Source organism: Callospermophilus lateralis, chromosome 1 (genome assembly GCF_048772815.1).
Source record: "Callospermophilus lateralis isolate mCalLat2 chromosome 1, mCalLat2.hap1, whole genome shotgun sequence".
Taxonomy (NCBI): domain Eukaryota; kingdom Metazoa; phylum Chordata; class Mammalia; order Rodentia; family Sciuridae; genus Callospermophilus; species Callospermophilus lateralis.
The window spans coordinates 107,977,207-107,995,791 of record NC_135305.1 but is presented as its reverse complement, the minus strand read 5'-3'; the positions used below and the strand labels follow the sequence as shown (position 1 = coordinate 107,995,791).

The window sequence follows — 18,585 nt, the reverse complement described above, 5'->3', positions numbered from 1 at the left end:
GCTGGAAAGAGTAGCTTCCCTGTATTATCTCCCCCACTCCCATATCTGTTGTGTATTCCACTTCGGAGGAAATGCCCAAAAGAGGTCCTGGCAATCAAACACTGTTTTCTCACAAAAGTCCACTTTACTCACATTGATGGAACAGAATATAGAAAAAAGGCAGCAGAAACTCTGACAAAATAACCCACCTCATTCCTTTGATGTCTGATGAAGTATATAGACTTGTCTTTGTGTTATTAGGAAATTCTGATGAGCATGACTTCTCATGGATGCATAGAGACAGGCATTAGACATTCTTTTGCTTAGAAGACTTTTTAACACTTCTGTGGACTTTCCTGAAGTATCTGAAAGTGCTAATTTCTAGCCCAACCCCAATTGGAATTCCACAGTAGAGAATGAGGGGTGGGGCCTGATACCTCTCCTTGAACAGCTTGAAGGGTACATAGTTTTTAAAGTTCTCTAGGCAATATAGTTTAAGTGAGAGTGAATATGCCTTGTCATACTTTGGATTAGTTTCATCAGCTGCTTTAAATTATTGACATTTTGTTAAAATATTTGTTTAAGTAATGCAGTATTTTAAAGTATGGTGTAAGAGTATGATATGCCTACACATTGTATATAGTTTGTAAGGACACTAAAATCTACTTTACTCTGCCAAAGTAGTGAACCTTATTAAACGTGTAATTTCTGAGTAAACTAAATTCAAATTATTTATAGAATTTCCTAAAATCACAGACATTAAGAATCAATTGCATCTATGCCAGAGATTTGCTGTTATTAGCTAGAAAGATCAATTCTAACAGCAAATAATAGTCTAACTACTCATACCTCAATTCTTAGAAGCATGTCCCTCCTGGGCTGAAGTGTAGGGAGGAGACCCTTGTATACCGTTGTATACCATTGTATTACCTTGCTGAAGTACACTGACTCCTCTGGTGATGGTGGCTTAGCTTCCCATTGGCTGTCCCAGAAAGGCTTTCTCATACAGCTCGGCAGTTCCTGTACTTAGCCGACAGAATAGTTCCCAGACACTTTAAGAACAAATTCTCAAAGACCTATAAGCAAATGGTGCTGAATAGTTGTTTTTTTTTTTTAAGCCACAGTTTCATTGTCTTAGTCAAAGTAGGATTATTAAGTGATTAATTTTAAATTCGTTTTTTAAAAATTAGGAACTTCAAATATAACAACTTTGAAACTGGAATAAGTGTTTATTTTCTATTAATAAAAATTATCAGTGGAGTCTCCCTAGGAATGAGTTCTCTGCTCAGAGTAGAGGAGAGGGAAGAAAAGGAACTACTGCTAAACAATAGGTAGGGTTTATTTCTTCTTAGGAAACTTTGGGTTCAGGTAAGCAGATTAAAGACTTAGTGTTCAACCAGATGGCCATGTAAGTAAGCCATTGTGTTATTCAGACTAGGAACAAAACTTCTCTAAAAGACTCCACAGTACAGTACAGCTGCACACAATACACAGTACAGCTTCTATAAGATGGAAGTTTACTGCTTTCTGAATTGTTGAAACTTCAGTACCTAACACCATTCAGGATGCAAGCTTGCAGTGGGTTGGGTCATCCTTAGTATATGGCTTATGCCACTAGGTCCAGGGAAGTCATATTTCATTCATTTCCTGGCCAATTGGGAAACATCAAGGCAAACTTTAGAGTAAGAGTCTTTTTAATTAAATGATTAGGATGTTTTAACTCACATCTCATTTTCCCTAGTTTATTCACCAACAGCTACCAGCAATTTTATAAAATTTAGTATGGAGTTTGACTGCCATGGACCTAACTAAAACTGAGTGGGGTATGCATGTGGGGCACATTCTATTTCTAAGAAGAGGAAGGAGAATGATGGTGGGAAATAATAAGCAAATCTGTCATTCTGGCCTTCTGAAGTTTCATTACCCCATGCACTCAGCTATGACAAGGATCTGGGTATGGGGCGACAGAGAGGGAGAGGGATGCATGTAACTGAAATCTATTTTTCTTAAGATTGAGGAGTAGATAGCAAGGAAATAAAAATTTCAGCTTGGAAAACTACTGTGCTATGTCATGCAGTATATTCACTAATAGAATCACTTTAATAATGGGTTACCAAGAGTTTCAAACTACAGAGTAATAAATTTATGAGATCAAAATGTTGGAAGTAGAAAGGGTTGCATGATTCTGTTACCAAACAAACAAAAATAGAACAGACTCAGGGCCTTTCCCAAACTTTGCTGTCTTATTAAGGCACAGAGAGAGATGAAGCAAAGATGGAGCGCCCTCCCACATCACAAACTAACTTCCTAAAGGATCCGCAGGTAGTCACTATCAAGTAAAGGAAAAGCCATGCATAGGAGCCAGTTGCTTAGAAAGGAAGTTTGACAATTCAAAAAAATACAAAATAGGGAGAGAAATTTGGGTTGTTTTAACTTAATTTGTATTACTTTGCTGGGAAATAGAATCTTTGCAATATTTGAAAGAATTTGCAAGACCAATATATTGTAGAAAAGTAATATATAATCTCTCAAATTTGATCAGCATAAAGCTGTACCACATTGAAAGAAGAGAATCTCCCTCATGTTAGCTTCATATATTATGCTGGAGGGACTGGTGAAGAAGAGCCTTCAGAAGAAGGTCATTCTGCATTTCTGTGCTCCCTCTAGCCAGGTCTGGTGGCATCTGCTCTTTACCACAATGATTCATCACCTAATCTGGTGATAAAATTAGGCACTGGAGACTGATCAAAGGTTACTAAAACTCAAGCCTTTCCACCTTTTCTCTTCAACACCAAGAAAGCAAGACCAGGACTGCTGCCTCTATTTTGTTTTCTAATTTCTTATAAATACAACAATCTTCTGAAACTTGACTTATTTCCTAAAAGCTACACAGACATTCAGGTGATGTTTGCAAAATGGGGAAAAAAAAAATAACTGTAATTGTTTGGAAGAAAATGTAAGAGAATATTTTGTAAATATAGTAGGATGAATAATTTCTTAACATGACATGAAAAGTAAATAATAAAATAAAAACTGATGTGTTCTACTACATTATAAATCAATGTTTATGCTACCCAAAGACCTGAGATAAAAGTCAAGCCACAGATAAGTAGTATATGTGTATAAAAAAAAATTGGTGATATAGATATATATATATTCAGAAAATATAATAAATAGAAATATTTAAGGTAAACAGTATAAGCTCAACTGGGAAGAAATGTAGGCATAGAACAACAATAGCCTATTCAAGAAAGAAGGAACCCGATGTCTGCTGAACACATAAAATATCACTCAACCTCAATTAAAAGCACAAAAATAAAAATGAACATTAGGATAATCCTGGGAATAATTTAAACTATAACACTAAGATAGGGAAAAGAAAAGAGAATATAGATCACATTTCTTTTGGATATGACCAGTGACTTAATAAGTCAATTTTTCAAAAAATTAAGGCTAAATATTAATATTAATGAACTAGATGATGTATATACAAAGATTTATTAATCTCCATGCGATATAAACACTTAATGATAAAAACAACAAATAATAAGAATCTGGGGCTGTGGCTCAGTGGTAGAGCGCTTTCGTAGCACGTGGGAGGCCCTAGATTCAATCCTCAGCACCACATAATAATAAATAAATTAAATAAAGCCATTGTGTCCAACTACAAATAAAAAATAAATATTAAAAAATATATATAACAAATTAGAATAAAATAAAATTGGCACTTAAAGCATGAAAAAAACAAATAGTAAGAAAAGCAATAATAACAACAATAAAGATTATTCAAGGACATCAGATACTGGGACCACCAATCACTAAAATATGGAGCTATCCATGATTGTGCTATATGGGGGATCTTCATAGAATTCTGAACCACGCTGACATTTCTTCAATTCTGTCACTACGTGATAAAGATAATTAATTTAATTCTACAAAAGAAAAGTTGAATATAATAAATTACATCATTAAATTATCATCCGTGTTCGATTGCTACCTATTTTTAAAACTGAATATGTTGTATTTTTTAACTTTGTTTTTGTAAGTATGTTATTTGAGTTTCACTGGTTCAAGTCTAATTTCTAGTCTTTGAGCCACTTTGAGTTAATTTTGTACAGGGTGAGAGGTAAGGATTTAATTCTTCTACATATGAATATTAAGTTTTTCTAACACCATTTGTTTAAAAGGCTATCTTTTTTCCAATGTATATTTCTACACCTTTGTCAGAGAACAAATGACTGTATTTATGTGAATTTATCTGAGTCTTCTATTCTTGTCCATTGGTCTTCATGTATCTTTTTATGCTGTTCTTGTTACTATACCTGGGTAGTATAATTTGCAATCAGGTTGGATTGCCTCCAGCTCCCTTCTTCTTGTTCAGGATTACATTGGCTATTCTGAGTCTTTTATTTTTCCATATAAATTTTAGGAGGTTTTTTTTTTTCCATTTATGTGAAGAAGGTAATTGATATTTTGAAGTATTTACAATAAAACTGTAGACTGTTTTTAGTCACAAGGCCATATTCACAATATTAATTGTACCTATCTATGAACATGGTAGGTCTTTCCATCTTCTCAGGTCTTTCTCAATTTCTTTTCTTTCTTTTTTTCTTTCTTCCTGTTCCTTTTTTTTTTTTTTTTGGTGCTTTATACTTTTCATTGTAGACATATTTTACCTCCTTAGTTAGATTTATTTCTAAATATTTTCTTTCTTGAGGCTATCATGAATGGAATAGTTTTCTTAATTTCTTTCATAGCAGATTCATTATTGGAGTATAAGAAAACTATCGATTTTTGTATATTGGTCTTGTATCCTGCTTCTTGGATAAATTTGTTTATCAGATCTAGAAGTCTTTTAGTGGTTATTTTTTTCCCCTCGGGGGGATGAATCATCTAGAAATAGAATCATGTACAAAACACCAATATGGTGACATTTCCCCCCCTGTATGTATCCCTTCAATCTAAGGGAGTTTCAAGAACTATATTAACTAGAAGTGGTCATAGTGGATGTCTTTTTCTTGCTCCTGATTTTAGAAGAAAAGCTTTTTGTTTTTTTTTTTTTTTTCTTTTTTTCATTTCTGAATTATGTGGACTTCCGGCTTTTCATATATAGCTTTTAAGATGTTCAGGAATTTTTCTTCTATCTCTAGTTTATTCAGTGCTTTAAACATGAATGGGTAATGGAATTTGACATAGGCTTTTTCTGTATTCAATGAATAATAATGTGATTTTTGTCCTTGATTTTATATGTGATTAATCACAGTTACTGATTTAAATTTGTTGAACCAAAATTGCATTGAAATGAATCCAACTTGATCAGGGTATACAATCTTATCAACCTGTTTTTTTAATACTGCTTGCTAATATATTATTGGGAACTTTTGCATCACTGTTCATCAGGGGTATTTTTCTGTGGTTTTCTTTGTTTTCGTCTCCATTGGGTTTTGGTATCAGGGTGGTACTGGCTTCCAAGAATGTGTTTGAAAGTGTTCCCTCACTATCTATTTCATGGAATAATTTGAGGAGGATTGATGTTAGTTCTTCTTTAAAGGTCTGGAAGAAATCAACTGAGAAGCTATTTGATCCTGGGCTTTTCTTTATGAAAGGTTTTTTTATTACTACCTCACTCTCTTGATGTTTGTTTGTTTAAGTTTTCTATACTTTTATGGTTAAATTTGGATAGGTCATATGTGGGTACAAATTTTCAATATCTTCTAGATTTTTCAATATATTGAAATATATGATATCAAAATAGTCCTTAATTAGTCCCTGCATTTTAAAAATGTCTCTGTTGGCTGCCAGCACCACCAGCACAGCTGTGCTGGACCATGGGCACCCCAGTCCTCAGACTTGTTTCAATAATCTTTTAAAACATGTTGGATTACTATGAAGTTCTAGGAGTGCAGAGACATGACTCACCGGAGGATATCAAAAAGGCATATTGGAAACTGGCACTAAAGTGGCATCCACCTAAAAATCCTGAAAATAAAGAAGAAGCGGAGAGAAAATTCAAACAAGTAGCTGAGGCATATGAGGTGTTATCAAATGCTAAAAAACAGGACATCTATGACAAGTATGACAAGGAAGGCTTAAATGGTGGAGGTGGAGGTGGAAGTCCTTGTGACAATCCATTTGAGTTTGACTTTACATTCTGAAACCCAGATGATATCTTCAGGGAATTTTTTGGTATCAGGGATCCCTTTTCTTTCGACTTCTTTTAAGACCCATTTGAAGACTTTTTTGGGAACAGAAGGAATCCCTGAGGAAACAGATACCAAAATGCTGGCTCATTTTTTTTTTTTCTGTTTTCAGTGAATTTCCATCATTTGGAGGTGAATTTTCTTCATTTGATACAGGATTTACTTCATTTGGGTCACTAGGTCGGGGTGGCATTACTTCATTCTCTTCTACATCATTTGGTAGCAGTGGGATGGGTAACTTCAAATCTGTATCAACTTCTACCAAAATAGTAAATGGGAGAAAAATCACTACAAAAAGAATTGTCCAGAATGGTCAAGAAAGAATAGAAGTTGAAGAAGACAGCCAGTTAAAGTCCTTAACAATAAACGGTAAGGAGCAGCTGCTACGCTTGGATGACAAGTAATTCAACAAATGTATTTAACAGAAATGTTAAACTATAACAAGCACCATTTGAGGATTAACAGGAACATTTTTTTTTTTTAAGATTTCAGATGAGCTTGACTTTCAGTATAATTGTACCTAATCTAAAGTATTTATAAACACCTCATCAAAGTCCCTATTTGTCATAGACTTTTGAGTTTATATTTGGGACCACACAATAGGACCATTTTTTTTTTTTTTGTCTTTAAAATTGTTGTTATCTCTTTATGCACTTTGCTTTTTTATCAAATGTATTCCAAGGTGAGCCTTGACTTTGAGTAGCGCTAGGACAAGATTGTATTCAAACACCAGCATGGATCTGCTTTCCATTGTTTGACATGTGAGCCAAGTAGTGTCAGTCTGCTGTGAGCTAACATTGCCAGGATGAGTCTCTTGTAGAAATATTTTTCCCCCAGTATTTAGTAATGAAGATATTAATGCATTAATGGCAATACATTTCTGGTTTAGTATAAATTTAAGGATGTTTTCTAATTGTGCACGAATGCTGGCAACTTAGCAAAGTTCTGACAATTGTTTAAATAGGTAATGTTAAGCTTAGATTTAAAAAGCTGATAAACTGGGTCTTTGTCATCTGCTTTAAAAAAGAAAAGAAATGTGAATGTGTTTGGAGCAAAAACAATCACTGTTGATGTCTCCTTTTTCATCTCTAATTTTGCTGATTTTGGACTTCTATTTATTTTGTTTATTTTGGCAAGAGGTTTATCAATATTGTTAACACTTAAAAGACCCTACTCTTTGTTGTATAAAACTTTTCTTTTTTAAAATTTTCTATTTTATTAATTTCAGTTCTGATCTTAATTATTTCCAGCTCTTCTACTAATTTTGGAATTTAATCATTCCGATTTTCCTAGTGCCTTGAGTTACAGCTGCAGATTGACTATTTGGGATTTTTTAAAATATAGGTAATTAATGCTATAGACTTTCCTCTCAGAACTGCCTTCATAGTGCCCCCAAGATTGTGGTATAGTGTATTATGGTTTGATTTTAGAAATTTTAAAAAGTTCTCTTTATATTTCTTCCATAATCAATTCTTCATGTAGTAAGAGTATTGTTTAGTCTTCACAGTTTTATGCAGTTGCAGTTTCTATAAGTTTTCTTTTTTCAGATTTCTAATTGTAATCCATCATGTATATGGAGTAATATTGATTATTTTATATTTGCTAAGACTTATTTTATGTTCTAAATTATGTTCTATTTTAGAAAAGTTTTCATGAACTGCTGAACTGTTTCCAGGTGAAATATTCTATAAATATCTGTTAGATATATGTTATTTATTATATTGTTTAGTTTAGAAATTTATTTATTGATTTTAACCACAAGTTACTTGTGTCAAGAAATATTTTATGTAATTAGGTGCATCTGTATTTGAGGCATAAATATTGGCTATAGTTATATCTTCTTGTTCTACTTCTAATTTTAATGGCATGTAGTGATTTTCCTTGCCTCTTCTCATTAATATTTGCTTAAAATTTGTTTTGTTAGTTTTGAAAATTGTTTGCTCAAACTCCCTTTACATGGAATAACTTTTTTTTTTTCCTTTTTCTCTCAGTTTGTGTATTTCTTTGCCTGTAAGATGAGTATCTTGAAAACAATGGTTGGGTCTTGTTTCTTTAATGTATTTAAAGCCTATGCGTTTTGTTTTTTTTATTTGTTGTTCAAAACATTACAAAGCTCTTGACGTATCATATTTCATGCATTAGATTCAAGTGGGTTATGAACTCCCATTTTTACCCCAAATACAGATTGCAGAATCACATCGGTTACACATCCACATTTTTACATAATGCCATATTAGTAACTGTTTTATTCTGCTACCTTTCCTATCCTCTACTATCCCCTCTCCCCTCCCCTCCCATCTTCTCTCTCTACCCCATCTACTGTAATTCATTTCTCTCCTTATTTATTTTTCCATTCCCCTCACAACCTCCTATATGTAATTTTGTATAACAATGAGAGTCTCCTTCCATTTCCATGTAATTTCCCTTTTCTCTCCCTTTCCCTCCCACCTCATGTCTCTGTTTAATGTTAATCTTTTCCTCCTGCTCTTCCTCCCTGCTCTGTTCTTAGTTGCTCTCATTATATCAAAGAAGACATTTGGCATTTGTTTTTTAGGGATTGGCTAGCTTCACTTAGCATAATCTGCTCTAGTGCCATCCATTTCCCTGCAAATTCCATAATTTTGTCATTTTTTAGTGCTGCATAATACTCCATGGTGTCTAAATGCCACATTTTTTTATCCATTCATCTATTGAAGGGCATCTGGGTTGGTTCCACAGTCTAGCAATTGTGAATTGTGCTGCTATGAACATCGATGTGGCAGTATCCCTGTAGTACGCTCTTTTAAGATCTTCAGGGAATAGCCAGAGAAGGGCAATAGCTGGGTCAAATGGTGGTTCCATTCCCAGCTTTCCCAGGAATCTCCATACTGATTTCTAAATTGGCAGCACCAATTTGTAGTCCCACTAGCAATGTACAAGTGTACCCTTTTCCCCCCATCCTCAGCAGCACTTGTTGTTGTTTGACTTCATAATGGCTGCCAATCTTACTGAAGTGAGATGGTATCTTAGGGTGGTTTTGATTTGCATTTCTCTGATTGCTAGAGATGGTGAGCATTTTTTCATGTACTTGTTGATTGATTGTATGTCCTCCTCTGAGAAGTGTCTTTTCAGGTCTTTGGCCCATTTGTTGATTGGGTTATTTGTTTTCTTATCGTCTAATTTTTTTAGTTCTTTGTATACTCTGGTTATTAGGGCTCTATCTGAAGTGTGAGGTGTAAAAATTTGTTCCCATGATGTAGGCTCCCTATTTACCTCTCTTATTGTTTCTCTTTCTGAGAAAAAACTTTTTAGTTTAAGTAAGTCCCATTTGTTGACTCTTGTTATTAACTCTGTGCTATGGGTGTCCTATTAAGGAATTTGGAGCCTGAACCCACAATATGTAGATCGGAGCCAACTTTTTCTTCTATCAGACGCAGAGTCTCTGATTTGATATCAAGCTCCTTGATCCATTTTGAGTTAACTTTTGTGCATGGCAAGAGGAGGGGATTCAGTTTCATTTTGTTGCATATGGATTTCCAGTTTTCCCAGCACCATTTGTTGAAGATGCTATCCTTCCTCCATTTCATGCTTTCAGCCCCTTTATCAAATATAAGATAGTTGTAACTTTGTTGATTAGTCTCTGTGTCCTCTATTCTGTACCATTGGTTCACCTGCCTGTTTTGGTACCAGTACCATGCTGTTTTTGTTACTATTGCTCTGTAGTATAGTTTGAAGTCTGGTATAGCTATACTGCCTGATTCACACTTCCTGCTTAGAATTGTTTTTGCTATTCTGGGTCTTTTATTTTTCCATATAAATTTCATGATTGCTTTATGTATTTCTACAAGAAATGCCGTTGGGATTTTGATTGACATTGCATTAAACCTATAGAGAACTTTGGGTAATATCGCCATTTTGATGATGTTAGTTCTGCCTATCCATGAACAGGGTATATTTTTCCATCTTCTAAGATCTTCTTCTACTTCTCTTTTTAGGGTTTTGTAGTTTTCATTGTATAAATCTTTCACCTCTTTTGTTAGGTTGATTCCCGAGTATTTTATTTTTTTTGAGGATATTGTGAATGGAGTGTTTTTCCTCATTTCCATTTCAGAAGTTTTGTCGCTGAGATACAGAAATGCCTTTGATTTATGCATGTTGATTTTATATCCTGCCACTTTGCTGAATTCATTTATTAGTTCTAGTAGTTTTTTTGTAGACCCTTTTGGGTCTTCTATGTATAGAATCATGTCGTCCGCAAATAGTGATAATTTAAGTTCTTCTTTTCCTATTTTTATGCCTTTAATTTCTTTCTTCTGTCTAATTGCTCTGGCTAGTGTTTCGAGAACTATATTGAATAGCCTATGAGTTTTAATTGGAAAGTTGGGATCATTTACATTGAAAGTTATTATGGGAATAGGTTTATTATTTTCAGTCATTTTGGTGTCTTTCATAGAAATGATTGTTCTTGATTTTCATATGCTTGATTGTCCTTGTGGAGAGATTCTTCCATTTGGAATCTCTTTATTGAAGAAGGTTTTCATTACTCTTTTAATTCTGAATGTTAGCTTTGCCAGACAAAGCAACCTTGGCAGACAATTGTGTTCTTTCAGAGCTTAGATTATCTCATTCTAAGCTCTCCTGGTTTTTAGAGTCTATGTTGAAAAATCTGAAGTAAGTCTTATTATCTTACCACTAAATGTGTTCTGACATCTTTCTCATGTGACTTTTGATTATGATGTGTCTTGGAGAAATTCTTTTTTTTTAATCATGTCTATTTGGGTTCTACATGCATCCTGTATGTGGATCTCCACTCTATTCTAGGGTTTTTTGTTTTTGTTTTTGTTATGTTTTGTTTTGTTTTGTTATTTCTGCTATTATTTCACTGAAATACTTTCAATGTCACTAGTTTGTATTTCTCTGCTCTCCTTTCTTCTACTGACCCTTAAGTTTGGTCTATTAATGTTATCCTAGAGTTCTTGTACATTTTTATCAAGTTCTTTTTTTTTTTTCCCTTTAGACACTGAGTGTTGAAACTCAAAAAACAGTGTCTTTGAGACCTGAGGGTCTGGTTTCTATGTAATCTTGTCCGTTGGTAATTTTTAAAGTTTACTTATTGTGTATTTCTTTTCCTGGAATTCTGATTATTTTCTTTCACAATCTCTATCTCTTCATTAAAATGATCTCACAACGCTTATAATCTCTCTCTTAATTCACTCAATAATTCATTTTGTAAACCTTTCTTTTAGCTCTTTAATCATTTTAATAATTTATTTTAAGAATTATTTCTCTGAGTAGTCATCCCCTTCCAGGTCTCTATGTTCCTTTGTGGGTGATTGTAAATTTTGGAGGTAGATTTGTTTATTTCCTTGTGTTTTCAGAAGTCTTGGACTTGTGTGTCTGGTAAGATTCATTCCTCCTACTCTTTGTGAGATCTTTTTTTTTTTTTTTTGGTAGGTGTCTCATTTGTAAAAAGTTTGGTATTGTTGGTATGTTTTAGCTTCACTGCATACATTCAGTTTAATCCAAGTGTTAGTATCAATCACCAATGCTTCTCAGTTTGCTGCTACAGAACTGCTGAATTAATTCACTCTGATAGCACTACTGCAGCACCGAGGATTTTTTATGAGCCATAATTTTGGAATCTTTCTCTAGGAGTATATGTTCATAACTGGGACCTGATATCCCCCCGTATTCATTCCTACTTTGGACCTAGACATTCATTTGGAGTTTTTCTCTCCCCCATTCTGTTTTAAAGTGTAGTTTAAGCTTGAGTGGGCTAGTTTGTGTGTGGAGGAAGAAACATTGTCATTTTGCTGAGTTGTGGCTGTAGTTCAGCTACAATTTCTATATCTGTAAACTTGTAGAGTATTAGCTGCTTTCTAGCCTCTCTTAGAAAAAGGGGAAATAAGCAACAGAAGCAATAGTAGTGATCAATATACAGCATATACACTATTACTACAAAAAGAGAAATGGTGGGGGTCAGCATTTAACAACATTAAACAGTTGCAAACTTCATGTAGCATTAAGGTATATAGCAAGTGTCAATTATGCTTCCTCATATAATGCAACAACATAAATGATGTGGGTATAATTATATAAGCTAATTTTTTCTTGAAGATAGTAAAATTGCAGTTCATTTAAAGAAAAAATGGAGCAGAAAGGCAAAAGAAAACCTAAATCATTTGAAAGCTATGTTAAAGAGGGAGTGAAGTAAAAATTAATGGCAATAAAAAATATAGGAGTAAGAAATAAATAAATAATGAGAGAAAGAAAGAAGCATTAAATTTGGCTATTAAAAATAGAAGAGAAGGTGTAGTAAGAGAAACAAAGTGAGAGCCAAAACAAACTAACAAAAGTCAAACCAGAACCAAACCTCTACTCCTCTATTGTCAAAAAAGGGGAAATAACAAAAGAAAGAAGGAAGAAAAGTGATGCAAATGAGGGGAAAAAATTGTAATGAAAAATGAAGGGATTGTCTTTGCTAAGAACTGGAAACAAAATTGTCAGTTCACTGTCTATGCCTTACTGAACTTTTTTTTCACTTCTTCTTGGACTATATAGCCCTTCAGGAGGGCAACTGCTGTGTGTTGCAAAACCTGTCTTCTTTGAATTACTTAGTAAGCTCTCAGCTGGAGTGGCCTGGAACCCAAGCTAGTTATAATAGCTCTCAACTTTTCTTCTTGCTGGTTTAAGGATAGAATGAGAAGTAGTGACAATTAAAGTTTCGTCCGTGCAAACTAGGTAGATAACACTCTCAGGGTAGGGCTGATTCAAAGTTCTAAATGTGAAGTTCAGGCCGGGGGTTTTTAGTTCTGACTTCTTTTTGAACTTCATTGTTAAGTAGCTGGGCATGGTGAGGCAGGCCTTTAATCCCAGAGATTCTGGAGCCTGAGGCAGGGGGATCAAAAATTCAAGTCCAGCCTCAGCAACTTGGCAAAGCCCAAAGCAATTCAGTAAGAGCTTGTCTTGAAATAAAAAATTAAACAAGACTGGGAGTGTAGCTCAGTGGTAGAGTTCCCTGGGTCCGACACTCAGTACCAAAAACAAAACAAAACAAAAATCATAATTGTCATGAGAGATCTGCTCCAGAGAAAATAACTAAACACACCCTATTGCCCTACAGATGCTGATCTTTACTGAGCATCTGGATCTGGGCACAGGGCTGGGGTTGGGGGTTGTTCCTGAGAACTCCAGTATTGGGATAAAGCAACTAAGTCTCCTCTGGTCTCATATAGTCCATTTCCCACAAATACAGTCTTTCCAGGATCAGACCAAGTGCAAATGTGCTTGCCTTCCTATTTTTTCTGATTTCTCTCTGGCTAATCTCTCAACCTGCCAAACCCAGGGGGAAAGTGAATCACACTCCACTCACCATTCCAGCCTGAATTTCTCTGATAACAATTCTTTCTCTGCCCTCAATAGGCCCTTATGGGTAGATTCTAGGTCTCACTCAGGACCTGACAGAGACAAGTTGCTAATATGTGTTATGAATTCCTGGGCTCTTGGGTTGCCATAGCAGGAAGAAGGCGAAGCACCGCTGCTCCAAGGTGCTCTCCCCCAACATCAGCTCTCTGCTTTCCAGAGGTGCTAAGCTGCCTCTGGGTCATTCAAATTTAGTGAAAATCACTCTTCTGTTCCACCAGTTCCCTGTGACTTTATTTTCCATTGATTCAAATTCTTAATATCCACCCCACCTACCCCTGTCTTGGTTGCTTTTCAATCTTTTCCTCCATAGGGACTAGCACCACAGTGTTTTAGTTTGAATTCTCAAGATTTCTTTCCTGCTTTGTGTTCAAAGCACCAGAATTTCTGTGAATCTTCCAATTCTGATGTTGAAGTTCACTGAATTTTCTGTCATCCACTTCACTGAGAAACAGTATTCCCACTGCTTGAATCCGGAGACATTGTACCCTTCTACTCCACCATATCTGTCCCCCTTAAGACAGTACTGAGTTTATACCTTAAAGATTCATATTTATTATATTTTCTGAATATCAGTTTATTTTCTGTGCACATATTCTACTTTTTCTGTGGATTGGCTTTTATCTTGGGTGGCATAGATATTAATAATGTAGTAGGATGCATAAAATTTAATATTTTATTGATTTTTTTGTCGTATTTAAGAAATCATTCCTCACTCTACATGGTTAAATATATAAATTTTTGTGATAGCATTAATTGTGGATTGTGAAACTAATGTGGTCTAGAATTCAGACTCTCACTTGATGGTAGAGAAAAGTTAAAACATATCTTGAAACACTGATATGGTAGGTGGAGGCAGTGGGAATCTGGATGCAGATTTTCATCTTGCAGGTGGATAGTCCTCACATAGTCAATGTGAGTAATGCAATGGAACCTGAGCACTGTTGTTTTTCCAAGGCTTTCCTCCCTGACCTGTAGGGGCAGAAAAAGTGGAAGAATGTTTTGTTGCCAAATATGTATCATCATCATTTTCTTTTTTGCACGATAAATATATTTTGGAAAAACTGAGTTAAATACCCATAAGAGCATATTTATGAAAAAGAGTTTAGAAAATATAAATGATTGATCAATATAGTGTGTATGTAATAATACATATAGTGTGTATGTAATAATACATATCTATATTGAGAAATTATGCTTTGAAAGCTGATTAATGCATCTAAAACAGCAGATATTTGTAAATATTTATTCTTAATGTGAAACACTTTGTGGTTATATTTTTTTCAATTTGGGCTGAAAGATATATACATACTCCCAAACCTGCCCCACTGGGATTATCATGGAAACTGCATTAGCACTCACCACAGTGGTCATTACTGCTAAATAATTAACCTTGACCTTCTTTAAAGGTTCCTCATCTGCTGGCAATATTTATAACTATTATAGCAAGCTATTTTCTTGCTGATAAAATAATTCCATGGTTAGTAGTACTATCCCAAATGGGAACACATTAAGATTGACTTCCAGAGGCTTTATCTTTCTTCAAATGAATCCATTATGGAGAGAATTTAATACTTTACTGGCTCTAGAATTACAAGGCAGAGTATTTATGCAATGGAATTACACTAAGATACTAATTATACATTGTGCATTTGAAACTTCAACAATTTCATTTTCCATAATTACTTTTTTTCTCATTTTAGTTTCAATAACTAAATTCACTTGTTAAAATAACATTACAAAGAAATCTTCACTATTAAAAGAAATGTTTCCAAAGATTTAAATAAAAAATAACTATGACAATTTAATGCTGATATTGACAGGCTTTTTGTGCTTATTGTCCCATAGATTTCATTTATTATGTTATAAAATATATATGAATTTTCAAAGTGAATATGAAGTTACTAAACTGAGAACAGCCATATTTTTACAGGTTTTTTATTTATTGATGTCACATTGGCATTAAACACTGAAGAACAGGTTTTATAACCTTATACTAAAGTGTTTTTCATTATTTTATTAATATGCATGCAAGCATTTAATTTACTGAAAATTAACAGAGAATTATATCTTAACATGTCTTCATGGATTATAGCGTCCATGTTTTAGATTTAAGATTATTTCTAAATGTTTCTTCTGTATGTATTATATATATATATGTATATATATATGTAACTACCCTGTACAATTTATATTCAAATGAGGACATTACATTTTTTGTTTCTTTGTTTTTAATTTTAATTAGTTATATATGACAGCAGAATGCATTTTGATTCATTTTACACAATTGCAGCTTGACTTTACATTCCTGTGGTTGTACATGATGTAGCATCACTCTATATGTGCAGTCATACCTGTACCTAGGGTAATTATGTCTATCTCATTCCACCATCTTTTCTATCCCCATGCCTCCTCCCTGCCCCTCCCTTCCCTTTGCCCCATTAAAGTTACTCCATTTTTCACATGTCCCCTCCATTATGGATCAGCATCCACTTATGGGAGAGAACATCCGGCCTTTGTTTTTTGAGGATTGGCTTACTTCACTTAACATGGTATTCTCCAAATCCATCCATTGACCTGCAAATGCCATAATTCTATTTTATTTTATTTTAATTTTATTTTATTTTAATGCTGAATAATATTCCATTGTGTATATTTACCACAGTTTCTTTATCCATTCATCTATTGAAGGGCATCTATTTTGCTTCCACAGTTTAGCTATTGTGAGTTAAACGGTTATAAACATTGATGTGGCTGTATTACTATAGTATGCTTATTTTAAGTTGTTTGGGTATAGACTGAGGAGTGAGATAATTGGGTCAAATAATGGTTCCATTCCAAGTTTTCTAAGGAATTTCCATACTGCTTTCCAGATTGGTTATACCAATTTGCAGTCCCTCCAGCAATGAATGAGTATGCCCTTTTTCCCACATCCTTGGCAACATTTATTGTTGTCTGTATTCTTGATACTGCCATTCTGACTGGCTTGAGATGAAATCTTAAGAGTAGTTTTGATTTGCATTTCTCTAATCACTAGAGATGTTGAACTTTTTTTTAATATATTTGTTGATCAAATGAATAAAAGACTCTGAAAATGCAAGAAATAAAATCAAGAATTAATAAATGGGATGGACTAAAGCTAAAAAGCTTCTTCTCAGCAAAAGAAACAGCCTACCTTTTAGAAGAAAGAGCCTACATTTTAGAAGCAAATTTTTGCTACACACATCAGATCTCCAAGATATATAAAGAACTCAAAAACTTAACACCAAAAAACAACAACAACAACAACAAAAAAAAAAACCCTCAAACAACCCAATCAATAAATGGGCTAAGAAGCTGAACATACACTTCTGAGAAGATACACATTTGTTCTGAGGACATTATTATGCAGATATTGAAATGTCAAAAAGGAGGACAAAATTATTTTAAAATCACTGTGCACATTTGAAGTGATCAATTTAGCTTCCAGAGATTCCCTTCTATTAATTACTAAAATCCAGAAAGTTTCTGTGACTCAGATCACTCCATTTTAACAAAAGCAGTTCTTAATGCTGCATTCATAGGAATTTTTCTTTTTATCAAATAATAAAATCCAAAAAGGAAAACCTTTGTCATATTGATAATTGCCATTTGTAAGGTACTTAGTGTGTCTCCTGAGCTTTGAATACACAGATACAATGTCTCTATGATTTAAACTAACTCATAAAATAAGTACTGCTGCATTTTATACATGAGAAATTGAACAATGATAAAATTAAAATTGCCCCTGGCCACACATCCAGTAAATGCCTGGAGCTGTCAGCAGCACCCTGAGAACATGACCTCTGCTAATGCTGTCAGTCTGGTCATGGTGGTTCCAGATTGCAGCATGTGACTCCCCAGGGAACTTCAAAGGCAATCTAGAATCTGAAAGAAGTGTGTATGTGTGTTTGTGCGTGTGTATGTGTGTGTGTGTGTGTGTGTGTGTATGTGTGTGTTTGAATACTCATTGAAGTAGCAGCTACCTGGGTGTACAATATTTAATCTGAAACACTTGAAATAAAATGTACTATGAAATCGAATAATTCAGTCATATAAACAAAATAAATACCTCTTGTGGGGATGGGTGGAAGAGGACTCTGATTAGTTCAGTGAAGAAATGTATGAATGTGCCAAGCAAGGTAAACATAACAGTTTCATTCATTTTATATCTGATTTTACCTCCATATTGTCATTTTCATTTTAATTTCAAAATTGTGGGTAGGAGATGGTGTCGCTAATAAAAGTATCGTTTAGGAGAGAATTAAGAGCAGGGCATTCATTGCTTAGCATGGGGCAGTGTCACCATACACTGACTCAGCTTGTCTTTCTGGACTATCCTCATGGTTTAGGGAGTGATTTAATTGTCCTATTTTCCCTGATCTGAAGATTTCTTTCTATATAGCTAAAGCAAAATGAAAAACAAAACAAACAAAAACACTTCTTAAATACCCAACTGGTTTTTTATAAATTGACATTTCCTCCAATTTTAGATGCGTATGGTAGATGATGCCACAAGACTTATTTTTCTTGACCATTTTGACAATTTGAGTTATGTCCTCATGATATATTTCCCATGTTGTGAATCACTAGTGCATTCTAGAATGTTCTTCAGCAACTGAGATTTTAAAAAGATGGAATGAAAGCCCCTGAATTTTTACCTTTTAGTCTAATGTGCATTCAGTTCAGCATATTAACATTGGCAAAATTATGTTAGTAGCACCACAGGGCAAGAGGTAGAATTTTTGACATTGAATCTCAATTGAGAATTTGTAAACAGTAATTATTATTTCGGGACCACAAGGATGTTGTAGTATAATGCAATTATTTCAGAGTAAAATAAAATAGAAAAACAAACTGAAGTTTCAGATTCATCTTGGGAGCTTTTCAATTAACTCACTTCTTATTTTTAACCAATCAACATTTTTTCCTCATTACATTGACATTGCAAAAAGTGAATTTTAGCATTACCTGCATTTATAAAAAA

General features: G+C 34.1%; 1 pseudogene; it reads left to right on the top strand.

Annotated features, from left to right (window-relative positions):
* The first annotated feature begins 5,852 nt into the window (after positions 1-5,852).
* LOC143406090 (dnaJ homolog subfamily B member 6-like) lies at positions 5,853-6,583 on the top strand (annotated as a pseudogene).
* Positions 6,584-18,585: the final 12,002 nt, after the last annotated feature.